We start from the raw sequence: 13,890 nt of genomic DNA on the forward strand, positions 1-13,890 counted from the left end.
AAATAGAAATACAGTTTACTTCAGCACAAGCTGCAAATAGTTTCCTAAAAAACCCACTTCTAGCACTCTGTAAATATGCTGCTAACTTACCCACATATAATATTACCAGAATGGGTCTAATAAAAGGCATCCCGGTAGACTGGTCTATGGAGGATCTCATGGAATCAATTGAGCTTCCTCATGGATGTGGGGAAGTAATAAAATTGAGGCGTCTTAACCGGAAGACTATTAACGAAGGAATTGTGTCTTGGGTCCCAACTCAATCGGTAGTCATAACTTTTAAAGGTCAAATCCTTCCTAGCAAAATATATTCATTTCATACATCCCTTCCCGTTGAAATATACAATCTCCCCACAATAATATGCTTAAACTGTTGTCGTTATGGCCACGTTCGGACTCAGTGTAGATCTACTCCCAGGTGTTTTAAATGCTCTCAATCTCATACGGGTGATTCGTGTGAGGTTATTAAAGACAATTCTACATGTTTACATTGTTCTGGCAAACACTTTGCCACAGATAAGGATTGCCCTGAGTATTCTCGTCAGCAATCAATTAAAATTGTAATGGCACAAGATAATGTCTCATACATGGAAGCTGCCTCTCGCTTCCCTAATGTCCGCAGATCCTATGCTGACGTAGCAAAAGAGTTGTTCTCTGTTCCTGCATACGTCCCACCCATCCCTGGTGCTTCGAGGTCCACCCCTAGTCCTACTAAATCTTACAGACAAACCGTTGTCCGCTCTTCCTCCCCTAGAGTTCCTCAAGGAAAGGAGTATGATAAACATGCCCATCAGGCCATAGTTGACAATTGCCCCTCCTCCTCTCCTAATGGTTGCGCTCTAAACGTTCCTCAGCCCTCCCCACCTAATAATAAACCTAATTTATTGGAATTACTCACCAAAATCCTCCTAAATATCCTCAGTACATGTAATGATGTCCCATTACCGTCCAACGTTGCCAATGATTTATCCCAGCTATTTACAATCCTTAATAATGGCCCCAATCAGATTCCTTCAATGGAACTGTCAAAGCGTCCGTCGTAAGAAACCTGAACTCCTCTCACTTATTAATTCATTTAAACCTGTCATTATTGCCATCTCTGAGACATGGCTGATTCCCGGCTCTCGTTTTCGGGTACCGGGTTTTTCCTGTTTGAGGGATGACAGAAATGATGGGTATGCAGGTTTTGCCATCTTGATCAGCCATTCCCTTCTCCCAAATTTCCTTACCTCCTTTTAGCCAGCAAATCAATGCTGTAGCTATCAAAGCCTTCAACATCTCCTTTTTATCTATCTACATTCCTCATCCTAACCCTTCACTTGTTCCTGAATTACACTCCATTTTTTCTTCCCTCCCAAGCCCTGTTCTTGTTATGGGGGATTTTAATGCCCACCATACATTATGGGGTTCCTATTTCTGTGATGGATTTGCCCCCTTGTTGGTGGACATTGTTGATGATGTAAACTTTTGCATTCTCAATGATGGTTCGCCGACTCGTAGGGTTTATCCTAATCAGAATCCTAATTCTGCTATTGATTTATCCATAGCATCCCCATCCCTTTCCTCGCAAATATCTTGGAATATCCTTCCATCTACGTTTGGAAGTGATCATTTCCCTATCCTTCTTTCATTAAACAACAGATCCATTGCTCCATCCAAATCCTCTCCTCTCCTTAAATATAGACTTAAAAATGCTAACTGGTTAGCATACTCAACTCTGTTGATGTCATGTTAAGCTCTCTCCCTGATTTTGTGAATGGTGAAAATGCTCTTGCTTACTACGAGCTTTTTCTTAATATTATTAAATCCTCCGCTGATTCCCATTTCCCACAAAAAAATCTTAATTAAGAGATTTCGTCGCTCCCTCGATGCTGATAACCCAAACGCCTATAACCCGTCCGTATGGCTTAATGATTTTACTACCAAACTTGCTCCCCCCTTTGTTCCATGTCAGGATAGTTTTATAAATTTTACTCAATCATCTACCTCAGATGATATGGATAGTCCGTTTACTATCTCAGAGCTACACACAGCTCTGAACGGACTGAAGGACTCGTCCCCAGGGGAAGATGGCGTGCCCTACTCCTTTATAATATACCTCAGTGATAAAGCTAAATGCGTCTATCTGAATATAATTAATGCTTTTTTCTCAACAGGAATCGTCCCGGAATCTTGGAAGTCCCAAATTATAATACCCATACTAAAACCAGGATAAAGCCCTTTGGACCCCAATTCTTATAGACCCATTGCTTTATCGTCTACACTAGTGAAAGTTACTGAACATCTCCTAAAAAACCGTTTGGAATGGATAATGGAAAGCAGAAATATTCTCTCGCCCTCTCAATTTGGCTTTCGAAAGGGTTTGAGCACTCTTGATAGTCTCAGCATTCTTACGACAGACATTCGAATAGCCTTCTCTAACGGAGAGTACCTTGTGGGTGTTTTTCTAGATATTACTTCTGCATATGATAATGTTATTCTTCGCGTACTGAGGCAAAAACTGCAACAGCTGAGTATCCCTCCGAGGATTACTCATTTCATATGTAATCTGCTTTTTTGCAGATCAATTTCTGTTAAATACCAAAATTGTATTCTTCCCCCCAGGTTTGTCTGGAAAGGTCTCCCGCAAGGTTCAGTCCTTAGCCCTCTGCTTTATAGCATTTATACCCATGATCTCGAATTGTCTGTGAATAATTTCTGTAACATACTTCAATATGCTGATGACATAGTTTTATATTTTAAATCTTCATCTGTTGAAAATTTAACTTTGCGATTAAACTCTTCTTTACATTATCTTGACCTATGGCTCTCTGACCATGGCCTGTCTTTGTCTATTGATAAGACTCAGGCAGTTGTGTTCACTAGAAAAAGACAAATTCCTGTCTTCGACTTGTTTTGTGGGGATCAACGCATCAACTTTGCCAACAAGACGAAATTTCTAGGCATTATTCTCGACAACAAACTGAATGGAATTTGTCACTCTGAGCATGTTATTAAAAAATGTGAAAAGGGTATTAACGTCCTTAGAGCAGTCTCAGGAGTCTGGTGGAGAGCTCACCCCTATTCTCTTAAACTATTGTACAATGCAATAGTTCGTAGTCATTTAGACTACGGACATTTGTCTTAGAACCACTTAGTAAATCCGTTTCTGAAAAACTTAATAAAATTCAATACAAATGCCTCAGAATAATCCTAGGAGCTATGAAAACTACTCCCACTAACGCTCTGCAGGTTGAACGTGTTGATCCTCCACTTCAACTGAGAAGACAATTTTTATGCGACCGTTTTGTAGTAAAATCTTTACAGTTATCCTCTCATCCTCTTTGGTCCCGTCTAAGCGAACTGTCCCAACTCTGCGTTCGCTCTAGAAGTCCATCCTTATTATTAGACAGTTTTTTAAAATTTACTACACTCCCACATCCTATCTTAAGATTCCAGTCAAATCCTCTTTTTTCCACTCCATTTAGATCTGTAGTCTATAATCCGTCAATCATTACAGATCTTGGTCTTATTAAAGGGGCCCCTGATACAAACTCTAAATTTCAATGATTTCTTCATCAAAATTGGTCAAATCATTTACTTATATTTACTGATGCCTCTAAACTATCCCCTGAAAGCTGCGTCGGCTCAGCCTGTTGGATCCCCAAATTCAAAATTGTCCTTCAATTTAAATCCCCTCCTGAATCATCCATCTTTACCGGTGAAGCGATTGCAATTTTAGAAGCCATCCTTTTTATCCACTCCCATGACCTCAGATACACGATAATTTTGACAGACTCTTTGAGTTGTCTGTTGGCAATTAAGGAAAATCCGTTTCGTAGTAAACGAAAGTTTTTCATCATCCTTAAGATCAGGGAAGCATTGTTTTCTTGTCATCAAAAAGGGCTAGATTTATCGCTTGTCTGGATACCAAGACATTCTGGTATTCCCGACAACGATGCAGCAGATTAATTTGCTAAATCTGCTATATCAACTGGCTCTCTTGATCATTTTAAAAACTCAACACAGGACTTGTGTGCTCTACCGAAAATTCATCTTGTTAAATCCTGGAACTCTGTTTGGGAAGTTTCATCAAAATCTAAAGGTAGATTTTACGCAAGTCTACAACCAGTTATTCCGAGGCGACCTTGGTTTTCTCATCACAGGCAAGCTAAACGTTGGATCACCACAACTATCTGCCGTTTACGCCTTGGACATGCATGTACGCCCGTTCACCTTTGTAAAATTAGAGTTAGAGATCACTCTTTGTGTGAATGTGGCCTTGACAAAGGTTCCTTATCCCATATACTGTTTTCTTGCCCCAATCTCCTCCACCCCGTATATGACGTTCTCCCTCCCAAAGTTCCTCGCCCTATTAATGTTGAATTTTGTTAATGTGTGTGTTTAGTCCACTTTGTAAATTTTTATGTAAATATATTGAGCGTAATAAAATTAAGATGTAAATATTTTTGTGATCGTTATTATTTGTTGTCTTAATAATATTGTAATATGTTTATCTAATTATTTATTTATTGTATTGTTTTAGGTTATGGGTTAACAGAGAGTCTACTACTATTGTGCCCTTAAAATTAATTTAAGCCTGCAATCTCGACCGCCCCGTTCAATCTCCATCGTGTCTTCTCCATCGCACGTGACATTGGCGAAATAATCTGTGCTCTCTTGGCACAAATAAAAGCCATATATTAAAAATAAATAAATAAATAAATAAAGGCTTAAATTTTGCACCGGCTCCATCCAAAATACCGTTTGAAGACATTATTTGTAATGTGGAGGAGTATCTTTTCAAAAATATCACCACAAAGGAAGACTCGGAAGCTATTCGACAGGACATTTCGAGTGTTTTACGTCGAAGCCGGCCACCGAAAAGAAACCTTGCTCGTGATGAATCTATTTGCACTGAAGAACTTACGCAACAATAAAGTAATTACAGTCCTCCGAGCAGATAAGGGAAACGCGACCGTTGTGATGGATACGTGTGATTATAACCAGAAAATTTCCGCGATTATATATTAAGAACAAGAGAGGTCCCAAAATTGAACCCTGTGGTACATCCATTTGCGCCACAGCGCCCTTTATATGTTATAAAAGCTTGTCGCGAGATTTAAGTACTCGTATTACGTTCTTAGCATCTTTGTGTTGATGGTTCAGATTTTCCCATATTGTTCCCACGCATATACGAAGACGCGAAGAAATATCCGTCGACCCTTCCAGAGCTTCGTATAGAAGAGTAAGAGAGTAATATACAACAGGGTTCGCCCCGGTGCCCCGAGGTGGTATGTTCACGACATCATGTCATCATGTCATTCAGTCCTCGGCACGGCCTCACCTTGACTTATTAAAAATTTAAAACTAAGAAAGTAAATACGAGTACTTAAATGTCGCGACAACCTTTTATAACAAATAAATTGTGTAAAATGTGTTAAATTTGAAATCACGTTACAAATTAACAGTAAAAGTTTTAATGTAAAAGTTATTTTTTTCTTTTTAACGTATTTAAATAAAAGCTTGTTTTTAAAAAGGTTTTTTTACCTAAATTTTATTTTATAATTTTTAGTTTTCACCTGGTAAGTTCCTAAGTCTGTTCATCTCATTCAAAGCATCATTATTGCAAGGTCGTTTGCCAGTTAATTTTGAACAGTCCAGCTCTTCAATGAGGAGCCCTTCTAATGACTTCACCCTACTTAAGGCTACATATGCTTGACCAGCGGCAAAGAGCTTCGAGCCCAGGTATACAATGGCATGGTCGACGGTACTTCCTTGCATTTTGTGTACCGTACAAGCCCAACATAATATAATTGGTAACATTCTCCTTTCTGCAGTACCGTGACTATATTTTGCTGGAAATTGCACAGTCTTAGGTTGAATGAGATGAACGCCATCTTTACCGAACCATCTATACGGACGGAAGGTATGTCAGTATCATACATTTGTGCTCTCCGGAAGGAAGGCCATAATATTTCTGTCATATGTCCGATTGCACCATTCACAAGACCCTTGGATACATCTACATTGTACCGTATTCTTCTTCTAGACAGGTTGCAATCCAATACTGTTGACGCCTATCCCGCCAGATTATAAAAAAATATTAATTTTTATTTATTAAAATATTAACCAGTTCATGCTACGACCCTAACTAAACCAACATGATATTAAATGCTTATACCCATACACAAACATGCACATACGTACCTAAATATATTCATCCAACAAACATACATACATACACACATATGTACATATGTACATACATACATACATACATACATACATACATTCAGATACCATGTAAAGACAAAATATACTCGTCGAGAGTTATTCTCAGCAAGACCTATCATTTGATACCTATATTAAAGGCACGAATAAAAGAAAATTATCCGCCATTTTGGGTGTTCCGCCATGGTGGATTTGGAATAACGTCATACAGTTAACCATGCATTGTCATGCATGAACGTGCATACAAAATTTCAATTCAATTGCTTAAAAATATCTGTTTCAAAATAGATTTTCAAGTTTTAGAATAATAATAATAATAATATTTATTTGCTCTGAATGTAGGTACAGAATATTGGTGTACAGATAGATTTTAATCTAAGTTCCAGATACATTCTACCATAAGGCATGCAAATATTAAATTGTAAAGTTACAAATTAAAATTGTAAAATTAATTAACTAAGCAATTTAAATCACAAATTCATATTAACTATTCAATTAATATTACAAATTAAGATGAACAGTTCAATTTTATTTACAAATTAAAATTAACTATTCAATAAAAAAACAAATTAAAATTAACTATACAATTAAAATTATATATTCGATGATTTATGATACAATGATAGATTATTTAAGTTATATATGTTGTATTTTATGCATTTTTTATTCATTTATAAGTATATTATTTTTTCAAAATTATGTCTTATCCATTAGAAAATCGTCTACAATCTAATAGCACTTGTTAACTAGAAAAGAGAAAAAAAGTTTTTTAAATTTTATATGAGTTAATTCTTTTATCTCATTAGGTATTTTGTTATATATTGTAGGGGCCATGGCCAATATGTTCTTTTTTAATAAAGCAGTTTTGTAGTTGCCTGTAGATAGTAGGTTCTGATATTGAGACCTTAGATTTATAGTGCGATTTCTGCTATCTCTTAAAAAAGGAAAAAGTCGCTTATTTGCTCTCACAAAGATTGCAATTTCAAATATATATAAACAAGGAAATGTTAAAAGGTTATATTTCCTAAAAATTGGGATACAACTGTCCGTGACCTTCAAGCTGAAGATCTAAGACATCGTTTTTGACCCTTAAAGATACTTTCCTTTTGACAACAGTTGCCCCAGTGTATAATGCCAAATCTTAAGACAGAAACCACTAGACCATGGTATGCAATTAGAATGGTATTAAGATTAACTTTTTTTAGACAAATTATGTAAAGCATATGCTGAGATGTTAAGTTTTTTACAAATCTTTTCCGCTTGAGGTACCATCTTAGTTGACTATCTATCAATATACCAAGAAATCTAGCAACATTAACCCATTCAATCTTTTGATTATTGTAGTTTATGTTGAATTCTTGAACTTGTAATCTTTGGTAAAAATGCATTATCTGAGTCTTTGTAAATTTATAATTAAATTATTTTTGTTTAGCCAATTAATTATTGTTGTTATTGCACTATTTATTTGACTTTCATAGGTTACCTCATCATTACATTTAATTAAAGCAGTGCTGTCATCTGCAAATAATACCATAGGATGAACAATTTGTCGTGGAAGATCATTTATGTAAATCAAAAATAGCAATGGCCCGAGAACGCTCCCCTGAGAAACTCCAACTTTAATTGTTCTATGTGACGATAAGTGTCGTGTTTCGCGTCAAGTTTTAGTGTTTATTTTAGTGATTTCAGTGTATTGCTTGCGTTCATTGAGATATGACTTTATTAAATCATGGGTATTGCCGAGTATTCCATAAACATAAAGTTTATGAAGCAATGTCTCATGACTCACGTAGTAAAACGCTTTGGACATATCGGTATATATCGCACAAATAGGTATTTTCTTATCAACATTAGTCATTACAATATTCAAAAGATCGTAGATAGCCAAGTTTATATTTTGATTTTTCCTAAATCCTTTCTGTTCATTACAAAAAACATTATATTTAGTTAGAAATGTATAGAATTGTTCATAGATGATTTTTTCAAACAATTTAGAAAATATGGGAATCAAAGCAATGGGTCTGTAGTTAGTCATATCAGTTTTAACTTTATTTTTGTATATAGGCTTTACTAATACCGTTTTAATCGGGAAATATACCTGAAGTAATGCAAATATTAATTATGTGACATAAAGGTAAAGCTATATTTTTCGACACAAATTTTATGACGCGCGTGGAAATACCATCATATCCAAAGCTAGTTTTATTTTTTAAAGATTTTATGGTTCTTGTTATATCCTCTGGAAAAACCGGAGACATTGATAAGATTATTATTAGTTACGTTAGATTTCGGAATAAGGCTTACTTGATCAATAAAAAAATTAGTAAAAGCTTCAGCAATTTGTAATGGTCAAGTTAATATCTTATCGTGTTGATTTATTTGTGAGATCGGTTCCGGATTCGATTTATCACTATTGATGACCTTCCATATCGTTTTAGATTTGTTTTCAGAGGTATGTATTATATGGTTATTTTGGGCTTTTTGAGTTAATCTAACGATTTTCTTAAATCTCTCTGAGTAGGTCCTGAACATATTTTTATTCTCATTGCTAGGATTGATTCGCTGTTGCCACAATAAGTTACGCTGTTTTTTACTACAAACGCGAATTCCACGCAAGACCCACTTAACCTTTCTATCACATTTTACTGTAACAAGTTTAAGAGGAAAGCATAGATTATAAAGTAGTGAAAATATGTCAATAAAGTTATTATAACTTGGGATCTTCCGTATTAATTACATCATTAAAAGATAAGCATTGTAGATACGAATTAAATTTAACTAAATTTTCTTTACATATGTCTCGTTCTGTTACTCTCCAGGAGTTAAGGACACAAGTTCTATTAATTTTTATTTTTAATAATTGCGCTGTATGATCCGATAGACTAAAATCTAAAACTTTTGATTCACATTCTTTTTTAAGGTTATGTACAAAGTTATCTAAACAAGTATTACTCTGTAGTCTAGTTGGTTCCTTAATTTCTACTTTTAAATTATAGCCCAAAAGAAAATGTACAAAGTACAATAATAATAATAATAATAATAATAATAATAATAAGCCCCCCGAAACCCAACCACACGTCCTGATTGACCATCTAATCACGTGGGGGGCGGACACACGATAATTAATTACTGGCGTGGCAAACGTGGCAATGGTAACCCATTTAGTATGGAGACGCGTAGTAAGAAGAAACGTATAGGGCCGCTACCCGGGGGCGATCGCCGGGGCACGCCTGGAGCTGGCGCTGGGTGTGACAGCATGCGGACCGTCAGCGGTGAGGAGTTGAGCAGGCGGGCTTCTCCCGATAAATTCCACACTACAGCCGGTCGTCGTGAGTTGAACAGGCGGGCTCACGGCGTTAATGCTACAGCCGCTACCGATGATGAAATTATAATACTGACAGACAGAACAAGTAGCCCAATAGAGCCTTATAATAGTCCTAGCACTTCATCATACACACCTTCTGTCCAGTCATCACCTTCCACTATTAGTTTAAATACAGAACCACACTTACCAGCTTTGAATGTTGCGCGGGAGGCGAATGCCTTTTTGCCCGCGTCCACCAAGGCTGGAAAACCGAGAGTTCGCATGAGATGGAGCAAAGAGGTAAACTCATTTATCATGCGAACATATTACTATATTACCAATTTAGAGACTGACATGACCACATATAGACAGAAGATGCATGAACTTTTTACACAAGAATACCCAGGGATTACGGTCACAGAACAGCGAATTTCCGATCAGAGAAGAACTATAGTAAGAAACAAACTACTAACCGAAGACGAATTGAACCGATTAAAAGAAGAAGCACGTATACAGCTACAACAACACGACGTTACTACATCATTACCCCGAAATCCATCTTATTCAGAATTTCACTCTCAAACAGAATCTTTTACACTACCAAACACACAAAACACACACACATCAGATATGTCAACACAAACTAAATCTGTAACGATAATATTAGAAAACGAAGTTTATACTTTAAACGCACAAAATCCGATTACTGAAACGTACATACAAGAAATATATGATAAATTTAGTACAACTTTATTGCAATACTCAGGAACGGATCCACTAATACGTCCTCGACTTCCTAAAATAAAATATAGCCCACAACTCTACAATTTAATTCAAATATTTAACCAAAACATATTAAATATATTTATTTCGGAAGATACACAGCTAATAGACATACATACCCTCATATACTGTACAGCATTAGTAATAACAGAAGAAGTAAATCCTAAACAAATAGAAAATATGAAACGCACAAAAACTAAACCAACTAATAAACCACCGTGGCAACAAAGACTCGAAAAAGATATCGAAAAACTCAGAGCGGACTGCGGTAGACTAACTCAGTATATTTACAATAACAATAGATCAAATAAAGTAGTAAAAAGAGTAGAGGAAATATTTCAAAATTGTATTATACACACTAAACATGACAGAAATAATAGAAAGCCAGAAGAATATTTGGACACGTTAAAACAAAAACTCGCTCTTAAAGTAAATAGACTCCGAAGATACAAAAAAGCACAACAGCGAAGAAATGATAACGCCATCTTTACAACGAATGAAAAGCTCTTCTATAGAAATTTACAAAAACCACATACTCCTACTAACACAGTAACTGACAGGAACACAGACGTACCTACTAAACAAGATCTAGAAGTATTTTGGTCTGGTATATGGGAAGAACAGGTAAGCCATAATTCAAAAGCATCTTGGATAAATGACGAAAAAATAGAATTTAGTATAATAGAAGAGATGGAATTTGTAGAGGTAACCGAAACAGATATAACAAACATAACAGCAAAATTACACAACTGGAAATCACCAGGCATTGACAAGATACACAATTTCTGGTACAAAAAATTAACATCATTACATAAATGCATAGCGAAAAATCTAACACATGTCGTATTAGGACAACAGAAAATACCCGAATTCATGACAATAGGAATAACTTACATGCTACCAAAAACCAAACACTCACCACAACCTTCCCAATACAGACCAATCACATGCCTACCTACAATATACAAAATCTTAACATCAGCCATTACAAACAAAATTAACACACACATAGAACAACACAATATAATAGCAGAAGAACAAAAGGGGTGCAGGCGGGCCCACATGGGATGCAAGGAACAATTAGTTATTGATTCCACAATTCACAAACATGCTGCCACAAAAAATAGAAATCTCCATTGCACTTATATAGATTATCAGAAAACTTTTGATAGTATTCCACATTCTTGGTTAATTCAAATATTAGAAATATATAAGATAAACCCAAAAATAATAGACTTCTTGCGTAAAATAATGTCATACTGGAAAACAACACTACACCTTAACTATGGCCAAAATACTATCGTTACACGACAGATACAGATTAAGAAAGGGATCTATCAAGGTGATTCCTTGAGTCCCCTATGGTTCTGCATCGCCCTTAACCCCTTATCGCACCTATTACACCGTTGCCGAGTAGGATATCCTCTTAAAAGTATAGAGGAAACCATTATATCACATCTGATTTATATGGACGACATAAAATTATATGCAAAGAGCGATAAAGACATGAAAAAACTAATAGAAGTAACAAAAGAGTTTAGCACGGATATCAACATGCAATTTGGATTAGATAAGTGCAAAACAATACATATAATAAAAGGAAAAATAAAACCGGGTAACTACGCAATAACTTCTTCTGATACAATAACAGCTATGGAACCAACAGATTTATATAAATACTTAGGCTATAATCAACTTAAAGGACTCGATCATACATCAATCAAACATACACTTACAATAGAATATAAAAGACGAATAAACGCTATATGTAAAACTCAACTTTCTGGGAAAAATCTTATAAAAGCCATCAATACATATGCTATATCTATACTGACATACTCATTTGGAATTATAAAATGGACTAAAACTGACATAGAACAAATAGAACGAAATACACGCACAATTCTAACAAAACACAATAATCACCACCCTAAATCTGCAATAGAGCGCCTAACACTCAAAAGACAAAATGGAGGAAGGGGATTGATAGATATTTATAATCTCTGGCAAAAACAAATTAATACACTGAAAACATTCTTTCATTTAAAATCTCGCAATAGTGATATACATAAAGCAATAGTTGTAAATGACATTAATTACACTCCATTAAATTTAAGTGAGCAAGGATATCATATGAATGACTGTATTGATGATCCTCAAAAGCAAAAAATAGAAAACTGGAAAAAGAAGGTACTACACGGACGCCACCCACATGACTTAGAACAGCCCCACATTAATACAATAGCATCAAACAAATGGCTCAAAATAGGAAACCTTTTCCCAGAAACCGAAGGTTTTATTATAGCAATCCAAGACCAAATCATTAACACGAAAAACTACAAAAAATATATTATCAAAGATCCCACTATCACAAATGATAAATGCCGTAAATGTCATATCCAACCAGAGACCATACAACACATAACAGGAGCATGCATAACCCTTACACAGACAGACTACACTCATAGACATAACCAAGTAAGCAATATCGTTCATCAAAAACTAGCACTCAAACACAAACTTATACAAAACACAAAAACACCGTATTACAAATACACACCACAAATAATCCTAGAAAATACCACACACAAAATGTATTACGATCGAGGCATTCTTACCGATAAGACCATTCACTATAACAGACCAGATATAACTCTACAGGACAAAATAAATAAAGTAACCTTATAGACATAGCAGTACCCAATACACACAATCTACAGAAAACTATCGCTGAAAAAATAAATAAATATAATGAGCTCAAGGAAGAAGTTATAAGAATCTGGAAACAAAAAAAAGTGTACATCATCCCTATAGTTATCTCCACAACAGGTGTCGTCCCAAATCATCTCCTTCATAGCCTAAAATTATTAGATCTAAATGAGTCCCTTTATATCCCAATACAGAAGGCTGCTATTTTGAACACATGTAGAATAGTAAGACAGTTCATGCAATTAGAAGAGACTGACACAACATAATTACTACACATAAATATTACATACATAAATAACATACACCACATACTGCATTCACTTGATTTATATCCGTGAATGTAGTTTGCACCAGCTTAAAAGGCTGAGAAGAACAAAATTTCCGAAAATAATAATAATAATAATTTATTAACACCCAAGAAATAATGTACACAATTTTGTTATCAAAACACAATGTTTATTATCTAAATCTAAGGTTTATTACATTAGCATCTTTTGTAGTTGACCTCTGACTCTAAAACTAATATAAATTGTGATATTATAGTCAGCGATTCCTCAAGAATAAATTGCACACTAGATTTTTTTAGAAACGGAATGCTTTTAAAGTTTTGTAAAAAAAAAAGTTTATATAAAAATAAGTGAAGAGAGAAAACAAGTAATTTAATCTACTTAAAAATAGTTTGTGAGTATGTGTGTGTGTGTGTGAGTGTGTGTGTGTGTGTGTGTGTGTGTGTGTGCGTGCGCGCGCGCGTGAGTGCGTACGTATGTATGTGTGTGTGTGTGTGTGTGTGCCGCGTGAGTGCGTGCGTATGTGTGTGTGTGTGCGAGCGTGTGTGTGAACGTATGCTTATTTTGAACAACATGCCTATAATTTACTTGATT

Source organism: Vanessa cardui, chromosome W (genome assembly GCF_905220365.1).
Source record: "Vanessa cardui chromosome W, ilVanCard2.1, whole genome shotgun sequence".
NCBI classification, from domain to species: domain Eukaryota; kingdom Metazoa; phylum Arthropoda; class Insecta; order Lepidoptera; family Nymphalidae; genus Vanessa; species Vanessa cardui.